General features: G+C 33.8%; 1 protein-coding gene and 1 non-coding gene across 3 annotated transcripts in view; both read right to left on the minus strand.

Annotated features, from left to right (window-relative positions):
- Oatp30B (Organic anion transporting polypeptide 30B) overlaps nt 1-20130 on the minus strand; it is a 179923-nt gene extending 159793 nt beyond the window's left edge. For both annotated transcript variants that reach the window (XM_089648874.1, XM_089648866.1), the window contains exon 1: nt 19843-20130. The gene's annotated coding sequence lies outside the window, so the exon portion shown is untranslated. The remainder of the gene's footprint in view (nt 1-19842) is intronic.
- A 263-nt stretch (nt 20131-20393) lies between these two features.
- Nucleotides 20394-20465, minus strand: TRNAP-UGG (transfer RNA proline (anticodon UGG)). Its single transcript has one exon. It is a non-coding gene; the product is annotated as a tRNA-Pro (tRNA).
- Nucleotides 20466-21107: the final 642 nt, after the last annotated feature.

Genomic DNA, 21107 nt, shown 5'->3' on the forward strand with positions numbered 1-21107 from the left:
CGGCGCCCTTATTAAATTATTTTGGAATTATTATCAGAATTACGATTTAAAAATGAGAAAATAAAAATGGAGTTTTAACAAATTTACGAGAATTTTCGTGGAAAACATTCAATAAATAAAGACTCACTTTAATTTCTGATCAAAGCTTTTTGCTTCCTACCCGATGGCATTGTGCAAATATACAAATTTATGTATGAGGGAGTTCCTTCCGCTACCAAGATGTGGGTTGAAAGAGAATAATTTATTTTAAAGTTCAAAGAATTTGGATACAAAAAAATAGTACCTACCGAGAGTTATAAAAATATTGAATGGAATATGAATTTCTAAGGTATAAAAAAAGCTTCATTATTTATTTATTTACATCTTATTCATTCATAAATGACGACCTCCGCGGTAGAGCCGTAATCAACCTGACTATGGACATATAGTACGCGTATTCAAAAGTCGTCGAGGTTTGAACCTTTCAGTTGGTTATTCACACAAGAATATAAAATACAGTACATAGTGTATTATCTCGATTCAATAAGGTATATAGTACCGTAATGGTGAGTTGTGTTTATTAAACTAAAACGGAAACGCTAGGTAGGTACAACAATCACTTCCCAATCAACCTCAAAACAATTCCCAAAAAGTGGACGCCGTAGATCCACTGGTTTTAAGACTCATATGTGAAATGTCAAAAAGGAGCGATAATGATAGTAAATTGTTAAAAAATTAGGAGAGAACTTCAAAATTCATGGAAGAGATTTTTTCATGAGAATACCGCACAAAAGTTCTAACTGCTCCCAACATTGATGACTTCTTTAGGCAATGGCATCCCCAATCGGGGTATGTTGCTAGACTGAAGGTAGTGGAGAGGGGAAGTAGATTGAAAAGAAGGTGGGGAAGTACCTGGCTTTCAGATCTGGCCACCAAACACGGCTAAAGCCATTTAAAGCAACGTTTCAATTCTGAATAGTAGTCTTATACCAGGGCGATATTGAGAGTATATTCTAGAACGTGCCTTAAATATACTAAATATTATTTTTAAATTAATAAATTCTGAAATAACACAAGAAATAAAATTTACTTGCGCACGCCAGGATTTGAACCCACGACTTCCAGATTGTTAGTTGATTGTCTTACCCCTCGACCACAGAGGCCGAGGGATAAGGCTCTCGACGGAGATACATAGTATGCATAACAAATCTATTCAAAACATGCAAAAAATGCAGCGTATTTCCAGCGAAAAACAGGAGTACATGAAGCGCGGAGAGCATAAAAATACACGAGATAAAAACAAAGATCTCTGTGGAGAGAGGTCGTTGGCTCCAGACGGTCCTTTGTTCGGGGGATGGGAATAGAGAGCAGACGTAAATTATCCAGCGAAAAGGAGGAAGGCAGTTAGCGGGGAGGCAGAAGGAGAAAGAGAAAACTGTACCTGTTACCTGTTATGCACGCTTATTAAACAAACAGTCATTCGGTTCTTGTTCAACAGTTTCATTCGAATGGGACGCACAAACCGGGGTAATGGCATTATTTCCAGGTAAAACTACTTCCTTTATTTTCCACGCTAATTTATTCCTTTACATTCATTTTTTTTGCTTTTATGGCTAGTTCTGCATACTTTTTATGGTTTAACAAAAAATTAGGCGTGTCCGATTAAAGTTGAATGTTGTTTTTCGTTGAATTACGGAGAAAGGTTCCTCCAAGGTTCACAAAAATACCTGTCAAGTTATCTACTTTTGTCGTGATTAATTCGATTCAAAGTACCTACCAAGAGCTTGTTGTTGACGTATCTTATTTTTAACTGAAATTATTTCACGTTTCGAAGAAAGCAGTTCGCTAAATAAAGTTTAAAATTAAATTTTGATAGAATGGCTACATATTATTGTTGTTGTGGACTAACTCAATAAAGTGGTAAAATATTGAGAGGTTTCAAAGAATTAAGGATTATCCGTTCGCCAGGTAGTTCTGGCGTAACACGTTACGAGAAAGACACCCTGCAGAAAGAAAGAAGACAATTATTAGTCTACCTCGAGCCAGACCCAGAGAGGGGGATAAAGACCTCGTAACTGAGTGCCGCCACACAGACCTTCCAGAATGTTCCCGGGAAAGCAAAAAGAGGAAAGAACCTACCAAAGGCGTGCAGTCTGCCGTTATTTTTGCACAGAAAAGGACGATTTAGGTTGACAGGAAGACTAAACTTATGGGTCTAGGTCTATGTTATAATGATATCGTAGAACGCAAAAACGTAAAACTGAACAGGTTTCATGCACATGGTGTGGTTTTTATATCAGAGAAAATGATATTCGTGTCACTAGTAAATACGATTATGGCATTTCCGAAACCAAGCCTTACTCAAAGCACCAGTTTTTGTAGTTAGGCCCCTGTGATCCTAAGCCCTCGATATTATAATAGTATAAAAGCCCATGTATCAGCTTCATTTCTCTCTCTCTCTCTCTCTCTCTCTCTCTCTCTCTCTCTCTCTCTCTTTCTCTCTCTCTCTCTCTCTCTCTCTCTCTCTCTCTCTCTCTCTCTCTCTCTCTCTCTCTCTCTCTATCTCTCTCTCTCTCTCTCTCTCTCTCACATCCCAGCTCCCAACTAAATAGCACGCATACGTAATCTCTGTATTCCATTAAACAATAAAATAAAGAAATCAAAACTCAGGGTATCATTATATGAATAATCCCCAAACATTATTATTATTTACATTATTAACAAAAAAGAAACATAAAAAAATATTGCGACCTAAGGTTGTTGTTTCAAATATATAAAACCCACAATTTTCTCATATCAACGTAAAACAATTGTACGCAACATGTTCTCTATGGTGAATAGTGTATAGAAATGATAAGTAACTTTTTTTTCACCTACTGTTATGACAATGCAATCAAAATGCACGTTAATTTGAAAACACGTCAAAACAGTTTAACATTAAAACAAAATAATATTTGGCACTTACTACGATTTAACACTCACCGATTGTTAACAAAAAAATGAATAAATAAAGACGCGGCATAAACCGCTCATAATTCGATAACAAAACACTCGCGAGTATTGAATTTACTTTAAAAATACACTATATTCAGTAGATCCGATTACATCAGGATGTTTGCTGTTCATAGTTCATAATGCGTCAAGCAGCTGCCGAGTTGAGAGAGTGAACCTGTGCGTATTGAAACAAGACTGAATCACGGGGATATTTGAAAACAGGAAGCAGCGATATGCGACAAAAGGAACTGTATCGATCCGGAGTTGGAGCCGGGAACGGGAGAAGATTTACCCAGCGAATGTTAGTAAACTTGAAAAATTACGACATCTATTCATGACATGACATTATATTACAAGACATGTTATATTCAAATTGATAGAACAAAACATGTAGCACCTCTTGTGAACACGATGGCCATTCAAAGAATGTGTGTACGAATGAAATAGCTACACGAATGGGACGCTAAAGTACGTCCATTGGACCAAGTTCACTGAAACCACACTCGTTATCTCAGTAACATATATTCACTCTATTATCCCGGCGTGCGTTGGCGCTAAATATTCGTCATGCGCCATTTTCGTAATGACTTATTTGTTTTTTGAAAAACGATGTTCTACCGTCTTACACATTGATGTAATTTGGTCGATGGTCTTACCATATAATGTGCTTTTATATTTAGTTATAAAAGTTGCATAATCTACCATAAAAATGTAGATACAATTTCAAAAAGTGCATCACAAGTATTAGGATTAACGCTAAGAATCACAAATTGTTTTAAAAGTACAGAATTAACTTTGACATTGTATAAATCAATTGCACGAAGTATTCTCGAATACGCATCAACAATTTGGTCTCCCAATTATGAGATTCATAATTATAGGATTGAATCCATACAAAGGAAACTAACCCGTGTAATTGCTTATCGTGAAGGTTTATCTGGTCAATTTGGAACATATAATGACCGAATTTTGCACTATAAACTACACTCACTGACGGTCAGACGTAAACTTTCTGACGTACTGCTCCTACACAAAATTATACATGCATCAATTGATACACCAAACATTTTATCCCAAATTAACATCAATATACCATCAAGAAAATCAACAAGGAGGATGAAAGACATTTTTAATGACCAATTTAAACACTTAAAAAAAAAGTATTACCTTTAATCATATTAAGCTGATATTGTGATGAAGCCCTTTATTTAAAGAGAAGCAACATTGTACCTACCTAATCAGTGTCTCACCAGTACAGGTGTGACAATAACAAATCGTTTATGAACATATTTGTATTTACCTTTTACCCATTCTTATTTGTTATTTACTTGCATATTTAGCATATTCATTTTGTTACTATTTTTGTTATTATTATGTATTCAAACATCCATGTATGTAAATTTTTGGGTACCATGCCTGTTTTATGTACTTAAATAAAAATAAATAAATAAATAAGCATTCTCCCCAGATTAGCTTCCCATATATGTAGAAAAATTTTTTTTTTCATAGTATAGTGCCCATCGTGCCTATCAGCAGATTTTCCAAATAAGTATCTGTCAAACATAAAAAATAAGTACCTACACATTTCGAGTAAAGAATTATATTTATTAATAAAATTATTTTGGTATCTACTTTATTGCTTGTCTGATATAATAAGTAGTTCCAATTTTTATCAAAAGTTCATTGAACTTGAATAATGTTACGTATTAGGCATGAATATTTCACATTACTAACTAACTTACCCATGTATAACTATATACTCCCCATAACTTCTTATGATGCTATATACTTGTTATAATGCTCCTGTATGATTTACCTTGCATGTAAAAGCCGTCAAGGCGAGAACAAACAAATAAATAAATTTTGTCATGTATCACATTTAGCCATTCACATGTAATTTTGTAATTGTTAACATACCTACTAGTTTATTTCTCTTTTATTGCAATGAATTAACTCTACCTTAACTTATCTATTCACCTACCTACCTTTCATATTATGTTTACTTTTATTTTTATAGTCTATCTTTTTCCATTTAAAAATGTTTCTGTATGTTATGTAAAAGCTTGTTATGTAAAAAACTTGTTATGTAAAAGCCCACCAGGGCGTTGAAATTAATAAATAAATAAAAGCAGAAATTAGTATTTTAAATTAGATATATAACACAATGATTTTAAAGTTTCGTCATTAGTTCTTAATTATGACAAACAAATGAAATGTCTTTAAAAAAAATCAAACTATCTACTTTTGCATGACAATTATTTTATAATATATTAAAGCTGTACTAATTATGGCAAGTATAATAAGCACTGTGTATAATACATTTTATAAAATCGGGACACCTCCACTGGGCACTCCGGTCAGGATATAAAATATGTTTATAAAAGAGGTTTCTTTTTAATAAACCTGTAGGATCAAGTAGTGTTGGGAGACATAAACTAAGGTGGCTGGAAGCAAACAAGGCTTCCTTGGACATGGAAGCAGTGGGAGACGATAGAGAAGAAAGTATTTCCTAGAAGCGGCGAAGAATCTTCAAAGGATTTCTTCATCGATTTTGATTTATGGGAGAACATAACAATATTACACGATGATAGAACAAGCCGAAATATCGGCCTGACACTAGCACTAAACACGAGATTTTCTGCCCCAAAACCGCCGAACTTAATTAATACTCGAGTCAAAAGAGATGGGTTGTTTTACAGAATTTTAACAATTCATGGAATTTCTAAGTAAATATTTGGGTTCTGTGAAAGTCCTAACCAAGTTCTGTTACTATCCAAGTAATGAGAAACAACCGGCCCATGATGCAACAATAATAGAACTTGAATGTAACGTTTTCAGAAATTGAATTTTCTCTTTGAAATTTGATTCATTGTTAAAATTCTGCGAAACAAACCTTAGGACATCAAATTTCAACGTTCATTTTTGGGTTCTGTGAAAGTCCTATTCAAGTTCTGTTATTATATCATTATAGGCTAGCTAGAACTGAAATAAAAACAGAACTTGAAAAATCTTTTCAGAACTTATATCCATAAAAATCACTAAGCAAAAGAAGTTTAGAAACTGTTGATCTCAGCGTAAAAGTGGTTTTTTGTTTACTTTATGAATAATTTTATAAAAAATAAATAAAGTTAACCATGGGAAACTGTCATAGATAATATTAGCCAAAAAATAGTATTTTTTAAAGGTTGTTTCTTGTATGTGTTCATACATTTCTAACGAAAAAATATAGTTTAGGCTTACAGTTTCTACAAGGCAACTAAGTATTTTATTTAAATTCTACTCAAGCAAAACGACAGAAAATGCTTCAATTCATTCAAGCATATTTTTTGGAATTCATAACTTAAAATTCGTTGTAAAGATTAACTAAAATAGGGATTTGACAAGCTTCGTCTTAAGGTGGCTCCCTCATGGGTCGGCAAGGAATCGCATAAACTGAGTGCTGTAAGGGTCCTTATAAACAGGACAAAATTTTGTCGTGTTTATATTTAGCATAAGACCCACAGTGGACTGCGCTGCGAACCGTTACCTTACTTTAGCGAACTTACTTTTCCTGCGCAAGGTTACAGAACTCGGTTTATGTCGATTCCTTACCGGCCCATGGGGAAACCGCTTAAAATAAGTTGTTCTAAATACATAGTTAGATAAAATCTTCATTTAGGAATAATATTTTGACAAGGCTCGAATTTGTTTGATAAATTATCGAAACTAAATTAATATTAAAATTAACCCCATTAAAAATAAAATCATTACAACAGTTTATTTTACCCATGAAGTACAATTTCTATATACAAGATAGAATATTGGACAAAATATTTTGTACATAATAGGCACGTGCTTAAATACCGTACTTATTAGGTCGGTAACTCATAATGATCACGTTGTATCGGATACACGTTACGTAAATCTTCTCGTCTGACATTGAAACAGCGAAGCTATAATATTATTCAACGCAATCCATGTAATGTTCTGAAGTCGATGAACTAGAGTTAGATATGAGCTGAAATTGATATGGACTTGATAAACCCTGCACTGACATTGCAGTGAACTGCAATAGAGTCGGAAACAAAAAATGTAGTAATATTTATTGGGCATGGCTTCGCGGGCTTAGAGCTGCGTAAAATGTGTCGTAAAGGTTTTGGAATTTGCATTATTCGTAAAATACAAGAATATTCTCGTACAATGAAAGAAAAACCGTTCTATAGTAGGTAATATTATTTACCTATTTTAATTTATTAATTATTCATGATTTTTACACTGTCCCTCGTTATATATAATCAGTATGGTCACCCTATGATTGAGGCTAATAAGCCGACACAGGTACTTTGTAATACTTTTCAGTCTGTAGAATGTTATTGTTACCAACTTTAAACGTACTGCCTAGTTGAAATTTTAGTTTGAATAACTGTAGTGTTTATTTTTATAATAATTTTAAAGGTTTATATTTTCTATATTATATGTAGGTATTTTATATATTTATTAATGTTTTTTTAATAATTAACTATAGTCGTAATTGTAAAGCAGCATATTTCGCCACAGGAATTCCCTAGTGACATGAGCGGTTTATGACTTTATTGTAATATACTATTTTTGAATAATTGAATAACGAGACTAGCAAGAGCGAGGCCCCTAGTAAAAGAGTAATGCTGTAGTTGCTTCAAATTTTACAATCCCACCGGATTACTTGATAACGGTTTTAATTATTCCAAAAGTTTAATATTGTATATTTTGTGCGGCTATAGAGAGACGAATTTTCAAAATAACAATAATGTTAACAAACAATTACACAATTTTTTACTTTTTAACATGGGACTATTCTATTAAATATCATATCTGCGTATTTAATTTAATATAATATTATTCTTAGGGTTCCAGGTGCCAAATTCAAAAGACCTTTCTCCGAATGGAGAGGCGATGCTATTACTGCAAATGAGTTTTTGTAGATACTAAAGCCGGAACTGGGGCGGGATTTGTAAATGGTCTGCGATATCAGAAAGCAAAGAGAAAAAATATTGGGAAATTTTATATTCGGAGATATTGTGCGTTCTTGTATTTTTTTATGTTTCTTTACCCTTAAAACGTGTAACTCGGCTCGTATGTGGAACGAGGTAACGGCATCTGTTTTTCCTCCTTGATATAATCCGGGTTTCCCGCACTTCCGGGCTCCCTACAGCCCGTAACTTAACCCGCCTCAGGACGCTGCCCAACCGGGTGGCGACATAGTCTGTATTTACACTGTACGGACAGAGGCGCTCTTGGCTCTGAAGTGAATTCTGGTAAGCTCTGCCATGATAATTTTATTTGAGGTTATGTTGTCTTAATTGTAAATTATTTATTACAGTCTTGAAAGGAAGTATGTCAACCTAAGTATAGTACATAAATAAAACAGAATTAGGTTAATATTTCTTTTTCCACGAACAATAACATTGCTGTGTTTACTATTTAGGTGGACTCAAACATAACATACGTCAGGGCTTTATGGCGGCCAGTCACGAAGGTGGTCTAAATTACTTAAATTATTATATTCTATTGAAGGACCCACCCATCTAAAACCATGGAGAAATTTATTAATATCATGAATGGTACAGAGGCATCGGGCTGCCATGAAAAGAATCTAGTTGCAAAAAGCTAGTTTCGCGATATCGAAGGTGAAACTTTCGGATTTAGAAAATGTATTTCTAGGCGTAGATTTTATCATACGTAATTAGAGGTTCAAAATGTTACGAAATTGAACATTTAAAGGTATGCCGCTGGTAGCTTTATTGTAAGATCATCATAATAACTCTCATAAATGATGACCGTATTAGAAAGAGAGTCTTCAGTGAAGCTCTCAGTGGCAGGACCAAACTTACCTACTAGCAGTTCTGCGAACTTTGGCGGAATAAAAAGGTGCTATCCAACACGGCTACCACCTTGACGGAATTGGCTGGACACGGCATACATAAAAAAATGCAAAGCGCTCGGGTAAAAACAGGGATTTTATGTGCTTTCAGTAACTGTGTTTTTATTATGATAAAAGCAAACACTGAAAAAATTTGTTTTAACAATTGTTTTTCAAATATCTTTTGATTTTGCTGTTCAGCCTAGCTCTATTCACTGTTGTGTGTAGGAATCCCTACTGTAATTCCAAATGTTTTCTGTTTTGGGACAGGGCTGTTTTTCGTTGATATTTTAGTTTAATTTATCTTTCTAAATCGATGTTTCACCTTTGCTGCGGTGTTTTGATAGTCCTTTGCATTTCGGTACCTGTCCAGGTGAACAGTTTTATAATCAATGGTTTAAACGGAGGTTAGAGCCCTGCCATAGCAAGGCCGTGAATAGACAAAACAAGGGAGTTCACTTTTCGTACAGTCAGAAAAATGAGGCGTATCTACGCTACGGAAACGTCAATAAAGGCATTCCGCTGATATCCGTTGTTTACTCTCTTACTTTCTTATAAACGATCAATGGAACAGAAAGAGAGGTTACAACGGAACTCTCAGCGGAAGGACCATAATACTGAGTGTCGAGGATAAATAGTTGGGAATGGCCAACTTATTCTTCAAATTATATTTATAATTAAAAATGAAGTTTATAAGGTCGAATTAGCGAGTGGTTAGAGAACTCTCCCCGCAAGAAAGAGATCCTGGGTTCAATTCCTTTTCTGTTTCATGTTTTTCGTTTGAGAGTCGTTAATGTTCTCTTCAATTTAAATATCTTTCAAGGTTAAGAGTTCACCTATCCATGTAAAGTCTAACTGTACTGAATAATGATGGTATTTTAGCATAAATTTATCATACAAAATAGTGTATTTTTGCCTCACAAACACAATTCATAAAATGGGCAAGTCATACATTCATTTAAAGGCAGACAATAACAGCTTAGTAGATGGAAAGGTGGTATTTACTTGGATAATAAGCAAGAACGAATAGGAATGAAACAATGACGCTTACAACAAAAAATAGACTTTAGCTGGGTTAATGGGTCAAGGTTTATTAAAGTTCATTTAATGTAATTAATACCAATCAACTATCTGTAGAGCATTCCTTCAACAAAAATAGTAATACAATAATATTATGTATTTCCAAACGTTATATTATCATGTGGGCCTTACTGGGTACTTTGTCCGTGCTGAGGCCCCCATTTTACAATTTAAAATTCTATTAAAATATAATATAAAATAATAATTAAAAAAAAACTGAGATGGTATAATTTGAAATACAATAATTGATGCGGTAATGTATTTTTTAGTTATTTTTTTTTCAAATTTGACTTTGTTGTTCTTAAATCCATCCTTTATTTAGGACGCGTTATTTTACAGAATTTGAACAATTCATCAAATTTCAAAGATAATATTCAAGTTATGTGAAAGTTCTATTATTATTAAAGTACTGAGAAACAAGCGGCCCATGATGACATATGTTGTAGTAATATAATTATAGTTTTATTGTCTTGCTTGTAGTGCAATTGCCAAGCTATAGTTTGCTCATGTTGTTCTTAAATCAAACATACACTTTAACTTTAATTCACTTTAGCAATAGCACTCGCAAAATATCTACCGCTTATGTATGACTAATTATAATATCCTAAGAAAATGAAACGTTTTTAATGCATTTACAAAAAATAACTTTTAATATATTAATGTACGCCTCTGGAATGAAATTTGGATTCGTGGTATGGAAAAATTTGTCATTTTTCATTGGCATGCAATATATTTTTTACACTGTCGCCAAATCCATATACCAGAGTGGAAGATACTCTCAGTATCGCCCTGGTGTAAGACCACCATTCAGAATTGAAACGTTGCTTGAAATGGCTTTAGCCGTGTTTGGTGACCAGATCTGAATAGCCAGGTACTTCCCCACCTTCCTCTTCCCCATCTCCCTCCCCTCCCCAATACCCTCAGCCTCACAACATACCCCAATTGGGGATGCCATAGTCTCACTGGCTCCAGACCGGAGCAGTTGGGACTCTTGTGCGGTAATACTGTAAAAAAAAAAAAAAAAAATACATAGTTCGCATTACTAGGAATAAAACGCTAAAGTACCAAAAATACACGAAATTGCACAAACATAACCCGCAAAAAGCTGTTGTCTCGTAACATAAATTCAACTAAGGGCATGTTTTGTAGATTATTTGGTACTTCAATAATTCTTACTTTTAGATCGTTCAACGTTCCGTGGAACCCATTAAAATTTATGGTTGTCTCATAACACTAGGATATCTCTACGTACGTTAAAGGACGTCCTAGTGAAACCGGACGCACGGAGTAGGGGGAAATTTATTTGGCATATCTATAACCAACCCTTACAATTTCCTTACCAAGTATATTATATGCGCAAACACAATATAATATCTACAGACAAAACGACCGTCTGCAGCCAAAAGGAAGTTTACAGAGAAAATGGTGCATGAAGCTCTATATATTATAATAAGTTAGACGCTCCATTATTTGGGCGTGTTTACAAAATGATTAAATGAAAACTAGATAGTGGATACACGCTTTAGATGTTTGTTTATTAAAAATATAGCTACTGAAAATTAATTACAATATGAAATATAAAGAAAATAGGTGTGGTACAGTAGTTTTTATTTATTTATGTTAATATCGCATTAGAGTCCTAATTACTCTCAACCGTCGTGTAGCCAGTGAGACTATGGCGTCCCCAATTAGGTGGTGGGGAGGGAAAGGAGAAAGGGAAGAGAAAGGTGAGGGAAGTACCTGGCTACTCAGATCTGGTCACCAAACACGGCTTAAGCCATTTCAAGCAAGGTATCAATTCTGACTGGTGATCTTTCATCAGAGTTATGATACTGAGAGTATCTTCCACTCTGTAACAACCATTAAATTGATGAACGTGAAAATCCTTTGTATAAATTAGAAAAACAAAACATTATTTTACGTTGCTTCGGACGTTTTGGTTGTTGCTACATAGCAAACTTGTCTCTAATAAAAACACGCACATAATATATTTATGTAGGTACGTGAATACATACGAGGCAGTAAAACACACAGTGCAGTTTTGAAGGGCCGGTACATCCCGCGTGGTGGGAGTAGGAACCTGGGAGGGGTTTGATTGTATCGGGAGGGTCGTACCGTTTTCAGTCGTTACCATGGTTTGGTCCCTAGGTGACTTTTCAATAAACATATAATTATTATTTGGTAGATTAGAGTTTTAGAGCATTGATCTATGTCTAGGATATTAGTTATAACTTGGATTGAATTTAAAATGACGTCACATCTAAATCAGCGTTTCGATTATACAAAATCATTACGAATTTGTTAAAATCGCTACACGGGTTCCTAAAATATTTAAGTGCTTTAAAGCTCTCCAATTTCGCACAGCCACCTGTCGTTAATTTTTTATCGGAATTAAGGGAGGTGGCACACGGTGTGCCGGCAGACGTCCACTGAGACGCGCACTCATTGGCCTGCGTAGGGTTCACCGACTCGATCACCTCTCGCCCACCCACTTACCCCTCCCCTCCTGCCTGCCATGATAGTTGATAGTATGCCACGTCACGTTTAGGTTTGGTTATATTATGTCTCTAGTCCAGAGCTTCTCAAACATATTCAGTTCACCGCCCTATATTTTCTTCAACGCCCCCCTCCGAGGGGACCGGAAAAACTTATTCTTTGTTACCACTATTTGACAATTATCTAAATAACCATCGAGTAAGACACGACATAAGTCGAAATGCATTTGCTAAGACAGGATCATACGCGGTGATTTGTTTAGCGCCGTTTTTTTTCTGAAAAAAAAATAAATATAGGGCGCTGTACAGAAATTTTTCCAATGGAATATTATTATTAACTAAAATAAAGCTGGAAAGTAAAAAAAATATTTTAGCCGACCAAAGGTTTTCAGCAATAACTAATATAAAAATATAGCCGCTGTAGTCAGGGATTACAAATCCGAATTTCTTACAAGACAAAGTACAGATTAAATTCGTACTTTCGTATGGTAATGAGGATTCCCTAGTTGCCGCACCTTTACTGCTCTTTAAAGTCACCAGTTTTGTGCGATTAGCGCCACTGCCCAGAGCCGGTGGTAATTATAGTAACCCAATTGGGCAGGAAAAGTGCGAAGGTTGTGAAGTATTTGGCACACCATTTCAGGTAATATTTTGATTCTGATGCTGGTCTCTCCCCAGGGCCATACTCTCTCTCTCTGTCACTCTGCTAAAGGTGCCTCCTGTCGGCCGTCACAACCGTCCCTTTGGTTGGGAGCCCCTAGGAAGAGGTAAACCGCTAACTTTGAGAACCACCGCTCCAGTCTTTAGCTCTCCGCCACTAACTTCAGTTTAGCATAATTATAATGAGTTTACATAAGAACTCCTAGCACACTACATGTCATTACAATGACGTTCATTATTATTTATTGTATGACACGTTCACCAGGCCCAACAAGACCAATTATTATTTAAATCGTGGTCATAAGCCGTACCATAGGATTGTCAAATTAGTAAAGAAAAAAAAACTAAAACCTCCATTTTATTTTAACGCAAAACATCATCACAATGAAAAAGCTAAGAAAAATTAACGAGGCAATAAAGGCTACGTGAAAAACTTTCAAGTAAAATCTAAAAAAATAATTATGCTTCGCAGAAACCATCGGTGTTTTTTTACAATTAGACGACAAAAATATAGGTCACTGAAAGGGAACCTTTTCGCGATTTCAGTATTATAATATCAAGATAAGATTGCTGCTAGAGAAAAAAACCCGGATAGCATAAAAATAGTTAAATTAAGTTCTTTAAACACAGTTATTTTGTGACGCCATTTTAGTAAAAAAAATCAACACTTAGTTTTCATCAATTTTATTGTTCACTTCTTCAAGGTATACTGTAGGTACATGGTTAACAATAAAAGTATGGCTAACAGATTGAGCATCCACCGGTTCATCGATCAATTATCATTCGAGATTAATGTAATCTGCACTAGATACTATAACATGAAGATAAGGAATTAATATTTGAGGGATAATAAGATGAGATCAATTAGATGATAGCCCCCAGCAGCGATCCATTGATGAAGGCGATTTATGAAGTTTTCGCCGCATTTTGGCACATCTTGGCGGGTATAGCGGCGATTTCCTGCCGAATTCAATTAATGAATTCTTTCAAGATGAGAGGCCGATGTTTAAAAACATTTTCCTTCAGGTAGCCTCATAGGAAGAAGTCGCAAATTGCAGCCAGAAGGCCCGCTGGGTAGCGTCGAAAGAACGGCCATTTCAAGAAACGTATGGGCAGCGAAGCCCGGTGTTGTCCGGACCAAACCATGGTAACGACTGAAAACGGCACGACCCTCCGAGGTACAATGAGACCCTCCCAGGTTCCTACCTCCACCACATGGGATGTAGCGGCCCTACACAACTGTATTGTCTGTTTTTCTGCACTCTATAAGTATATTTTCTACCATTTGGTACCAGTCTTCTTGATTGTGTTCCATAATACGAAAACTTACCTGTTCTTCTGAATTGTTTTAGTGATAAACTGAAACTTAAGCAATCTTAGTTATGCGGTGTGATACAGCGGTCAAATTAGTATTCATGGATACTAATTACTTTGAAAATTTACGTTAGGTTGTTTATTAGCTGTCTGTGACACGACATATATTACAATACTATTATGAGGTTAGATCAAGGGTAAATTTAAAAAATGATTACTGCTCTATAAACGCAAAAAAAACAACAAGAAAAAAATATAAGCGAGTCAGTTTCGTAATTTACTAAGGACGGGATGTTCCACATAATTTGAACAAATCATAAAATTTCAAAGCTAATATTAAAGTTCTTTTATCATCCAAGTACCGCGGAACAACCGGTCCATGATGAAATACTAACAGAACATTAATTTTAACTTTAAATTTGATAAATTGTTCAAATTCCGTTTGTTTTACAAATCATAATGAATATTAAGGACGGGTTGTTTCGGAGAATTTGAACAATTCATCAAATTTCAACGTTCATTTTCGGGTTCTGTGAAAGTCCTATTCAAGTTCTGTTGTTATATCATTGTAGGCTAGTTGCTTGACAAAACTGAAATAAAAACAGAACTTGAAAAAATCTTTCACAGAACTTGAAAATGAACGTTGTAATTTGATGAATTGTTCAACTTCTCCGAAACAACCCGTCCTTAATTTATAGTTTGTTTCGCTAAATTGTGCGTACAAATAGATTCTAGATATAAAGGTACAATTTTGAATTTGATTGCTCGTTTTGCTTTATGGGCTTCACTGGATTTGAAAAAAAAATGAATAACATAATATTAAGGACGGGTTGTTTCACAGAATTTGAACAATACGTCGAATTTCAAAGTTGAAATTTAAGTTCTGTGAAAGCTCAATTTAAGATTTTATTTCACAATGGACCGGTTGTTTCACAGAACTTGCTGCATAATAACAATACATGAATAGAACTTTCACAGAACATGAATATTATCTTTGAAATTTGATGAATTGTTCAAATTCTGTGAAACAGTCTGTCCGTAATATACTAAATTTAAAAAAAAAAACGTTTTTTAATCACTTTGAAGCCTATGGTAGTATAGTCGTTGATAAAGTGTTGGGGTAATACTCAAATAAGATCCCTGGCTTCTGGATTGACAATTACAGTCAATCTCAGTCATAAAACCGAGTTAGTTTAGTCGTAGGTAGGTATTATTGGTCTGCCATTCAGAGCTCCGTTGTAATCTTCCTGGTTTCATCATAATACGAAATGAAATTGCCGTAGGTAAAGTAGACCAAGAGTAGACCTCTTGAATGACTGACATATTTTGACTAATATAAAGTATTGAATTAATCTTCCAATATCTTTTGAATTAATTTGCCTACAAATAGAAAGTCACATAAAATCTTACCAAGTAATGGAATAGCCTATAAGTAGAAATTCACATAAAAACTTACCAAGTCATGGCATAGGTTCAAGCCTGTAAGTAGTAATTCACAAAATCTTATCAGTCTCCCCTCACAAATAAGGCAGCGTTTGGGAGGAAAGTAGCTTCATTCTCAATTACTCTCGTGCCCAATGGAATGAAATCTGCATGCATAATACCCGGATGAGATTCTTACCCGATTATAAATATTTAAATGCGTTTCGTTGAGGCGGGTCGGCTTTATGCATATTCATAAAAACCGACAAAAAATGAAAGCACAATATCATTTCGACATGTTTTTCACGCTCTGAATAGCATCGACAACCTGCAAAGAACGTACGAGTACAATGGCAGACTTGGGATCAAAACGAAATGGAGTGAAGTACATAGACTACGGAGGACTACTTGAGTTCATTGCATCAATCTAACATAAATCATCTATGGGGAACAAGAATTATTTCGCTTGCTGCTGTGTGTACTTTTTATGCAAAGAAGATGAATATTTTTAACGGTAATGTTCGTATTTTACATCTTTTCTGTGTTACATCAACCGTGGGTCAAATAAATTTGTTTTTTAAAAACATTTTACCTGTTTGTATTGTACAAGCATTCAAAAATAAGTAGATAATTTGAGCAAATTTTGGCAAGGAAATCTACCAGTCGTACACAATCATTTAATAACGTTATGAAACGGAAAATCCTGTTCTGTAGTATGCGAAGCAGCAAACAAACTATCGATTATATACTAGGTCAACCCAAGTATTTTCTGCTGGGAATACTATTTACATCGTTACAACTAACTATAAAAAATAAAAAAAAGCATACTGTTTGATTCATACTTTATCATTTAATTTCAGTGATACTATTTTACTCGCTGTATTTAATATAACTATACAACTCGCCTATAAATTTTAAAATCGAAAACACATGATTTTACCTAATTTGGTATTGCATATTCAATGCCCGGAGTTGCTGTACAATCAATTTTATGTCTCGACACGCTCTTCTGTCATTATTCAAAACGGATCAATGCTAATTAAACTGTAAACAAAATACTTACTTGAACAGACTGTGCAAGAATTAGAATAACTTAATATTGAAGAACAAGATAATACTAACAAATCTAAACGAAACTTGAAACGGAACAAGACACAGAACATAAAAAGATAACGGTCACAATTAGGAATAGAACTAGGTTCTCTTGTCATTCCGGGACAGGGTCTTAACTACTCGACCATTAGGACCTAGTTATTAAACGTCATATTTGTCGGTGTCATATTTTAAATTCGGAATTAACAATATTATCTTGCAACTGTTTCATGTTTAGTTTAGATTTGTTAGTAGAATCTTCTTCTTCAATGATGTATTTATTACATTGATGGGTATATTCTTAAAAAGTTAAAGAAAAGTTGTTCCAATGAAAAATAGAATAACATATCAAAAAAAAGTTTTTAAAAATTGTGTTTTTCTGACATGTTATGAGTAACTTTTCTGTTTAGAATTTAATTTGTTTTGACTAAAAAAAAACTTTAATGGGATTTTTCCAGAACTTGAATTTTAACTTTAAAAATTGATGAATTGTTAAAATTCTGTGAAACAACCCGCCCTAAGACACCCGGAAATTTGGCAGCCGGATTCAGAGCATCGGGGATATCTCTTTTCGATCCTGAAAAGAGTTATTCGGAAAATTCCTCACAGAGAAGAAGAAACTCTGAAGCGCGTGGCATAGACCAATCTTGGACAGAAGCCTACTGGATCTTTTATAGAGGATGCTAAATCAACCAAGTCAAATAAAAATCTGTCAAATATTTAAACAAAATAAATGCACGATTTCAAATATAGAATTATAATAATTAATATAAATTAGATTACAGGTAGGTACCTACTTTATCGCTGAACTTGTCTGAATCATTTCCAATTTTAAAGAAGACACCCAAATTCGAAGCAAAAAACAAGAATTCATTGAACCAGAGTTACAGACAGACACACAACCAAAATGAATAATTGTGATTATTATTGTTATTATACTCGTACAGTCGATTAAAGTGAGACGTTATGTTTGACTACCGAATTTGACAGATTGACGACGGACAGGAAAAATGGCATAACTCAATTTTTTTAAATTATTTATTTTTATTTTAAAACAAAATTGCATGAAGTGCGCGTTTGCCTCTTATAGTTTTATTCTGATTAAACGTTGAAAAAATGGCTTCTTTGACATAAGTACACTTAAAAAAATAATGTTTATAATTAAACACTAACGTAATTTAATGTGGGAAAAGTACGTAACTATGAAAACGTAATAAAACACTTTAGCATTTAATAATTATTTGATAAAAAGTTATGTACAAACATTTATCATCGTGAAATACTGCGTAGGTATCTTGTCAGTAGATATTAACTAAATGGAAGTTGTTTATAACATTTAAATAATATTTTGACTTTATTATCGCCATTGAAGTTAATATGTAAACATCTTTGGTATGTTATCAAATCAAAATTTGAATCAACATTAAAGATTTTAATGTAAATAAATTATTAATGCCACGCTTATTTGGTAAATAATATAAATAAAATAGTGCCACGTTTCATACGTACATTTGATTTGAAAAACACTTTATATCAGTTCGATAATAATGTGAAGTAACTATTAAGTTTCCGGAAATGGAAAAATAACACAATATAATAGTAATTTCGTTTGAACAAAACGAACAATTTGTCCTAATTTTAAAATAGTTTTTAAGTTGGTATTTTAAAAACATATTTTGGATCAGAGATTTCGAGTTAAATACTCGTAAGAGATGAAAACACTTTAACATCAGTAATGATGGCCGAAAAGTGAAAAACATTTTTTTTTTCATTTGCGACTATTTATTTATTTATTATAAACGCCCTGACGGGTTTATGCAATGAAATAACGCTAAAATGCATTATTTTCCACTTCCAGAAACAGGAATACTTACTTCTCATTATTATCTAACTGATGCAAAGTGTTTTTTTTTGTATTTAAAGTGCGTATTTACCATGTCCCCATTTTCTGAATATTAACAGATGAATTTTAAAATGTCAATGTTTACAGGTATGGCCATGAGTTTGCCCAACATTTGTATACGGTTTACATTGTACATGGAAGGGGTCGTTTTTATGACCCGGCTGTGAAGTGATTAGCCATACTCATGCAATGTTCACTGCTTTTCCTAAAAAAACCCCGAAGATGACATAGGCTCCGAGGGAAATCATTTTTCTCAGGATTTCCTGTGCGATGCAGGAAAAATATATTTATAATTATTATAATTGACATTAAAGCTTTTATTTCGTCGAATGAAAAGTATAGAAATGCATGACCACTTTGGTAATGGACTTAAAATTAGAAAAAAATCAATATACTTTTACTACTCAATAAAATATCATGGAATCTAAACAAAAATGGAAATAAAAAAGAAACCCAAACTAATGTAAGTAACGAAGAGTTTGAATTTTTAAGCTCTAACTAGTAGAAAGGTGGATTAAATTAAGGTAGTGACATTTATTTGCAATTATGGTTACTATTTGATGAAACCAGCCTATTGTATATCAGGTAAGGATATACAACAATAATATTATAACTTCAAAATTTTAACAATACAATACCTAATAATGCTAATAATAAATAAAACTGGTTTCCGATTAACTTACACACATTCCTGTGTGCGCTTTTTGTCGTTTTTGCCTCCTCGATGTTTCTGTTGTCAAAATATATTTTGCTCGAATAACATTACTTCCACGAGACTCGCATGAAATATTTTATCGGATATAATCATAAGGTATAAATAAAATAAAACTGTAAGGGAGGTACATATTTTATTATCTGGCTTCCGTTAAAACATCTGATACGGTTAACATTTCACAAGGTAAACAAATCGATTAACCAATAACATTAGGTAAGGAAGGTAGGAACATTTGCAACATTTGTTTGGCAAAAAAAAATTTGACGTAAAAGTGCAATAAATAATCAAAATAATAATATATTATACTCACGAAACAAGCAGCAGGGTCAACGTCTTCCAATTGCACGAGATCACAAATTTTATCCCTCTTTGTTTCGGATTAAATCCAATTCTTTGTGCACAAATCTAACGACAAACACCAACAGCACAACACGCTCACTGGGTAAAATTCGGTATAATTACGAATGCTCACTCAAAACAATTCACAGATGTACACGGAATATGCTTAGAATATCATTGAACATTATTTACCGTTATTACAATGACACGAAACGTAACGAAGCACCTTCGAGGTTGCAATAATACGACTGACGGACAGCTGTTTTGTGGTGAAGCAAAGTGAAGTCAGGTACGAACTGCAAACGATACAAAAAGGAAACTACCGCCATCTATTGAAAAAAGTAACAGCTTTGAATAATTGACAGATCGTTACTATACCGATATTTATGAAAAATTGTTATCAGTGCTATTCCATAATAATTTATTGTAAAAAAAATATTGTTTAAAAGCACAAATTTTTTTATTGATGTAGTCTAGAAAATATTATTATAATAATGTACTTACAAAAAAAAAGCAAAAATAGGGCCCCTCCGGGATTTGAACCCGGGACCTCCTGCACCCAAAGCAGGAATCATACCCCTAGACCAAGAGGCCGCTGATGTGAACGGTGAAAATAACGTTTATAATCGGTTTTGTTTCATTTAAAATGACATTTACATATTTTTTCATAATAGCGCGGTCACATTTCGGATCGATATGTCTAATTTCTAACATAGACAAATAATTATTGTAAGAGATTAAGATTCTGTCGTGGTGTGGATTACATTAGGTATTTACTTATTCATTTTGGTTATTTTTACTAATTTTTACAAAATATTTGACAAACAATAATCGTTGTCATGTCAGCATCTGAAAATTCATTGATCTAACTTTCCACGTTTTCCACGCTATCATGTTTACGTCACTGATTGATAATAATATATTGTTTTTATTTTTCATGTCGCACTATGTTTCTCTCAAAGGTTACTTTATTCACATAAATAACACGAATATAATGAATAATAAATTTGTGAAGACTTCATAGTAGTTGTTGTGTAATTGGAATGATATTCGCGGTATGAAGCTTAGTAAATTCCACCTTAGATATTATCCACCAGGAATTATTCTAGAATATTTCCAAGCAGGTATAAAAAAGATGAAAACAATAGATTTGTTGGATTTATTGCCCTCGTGAGTATAAAATTGATGAGAATTAAGTTATTTGTTGACGGACCATAATGGAGGTGAATAACTTTT

This window comes from Hesperophylax consimilis, chromosome 3 (assembly GCF_061612785.1).
Source record: "Hesperophylax consimilis isolate HC1 chromosome 3, BYU_Hcon_1.0, whole genome shotgun sequence".
Classification (NCBI taxonomy): Eukaryota; Metazoa; Arthropoda; class Insecta; order Trichoptera; family Limnephilidae; genus Hesperophylax; species Hesperophylax consimilis.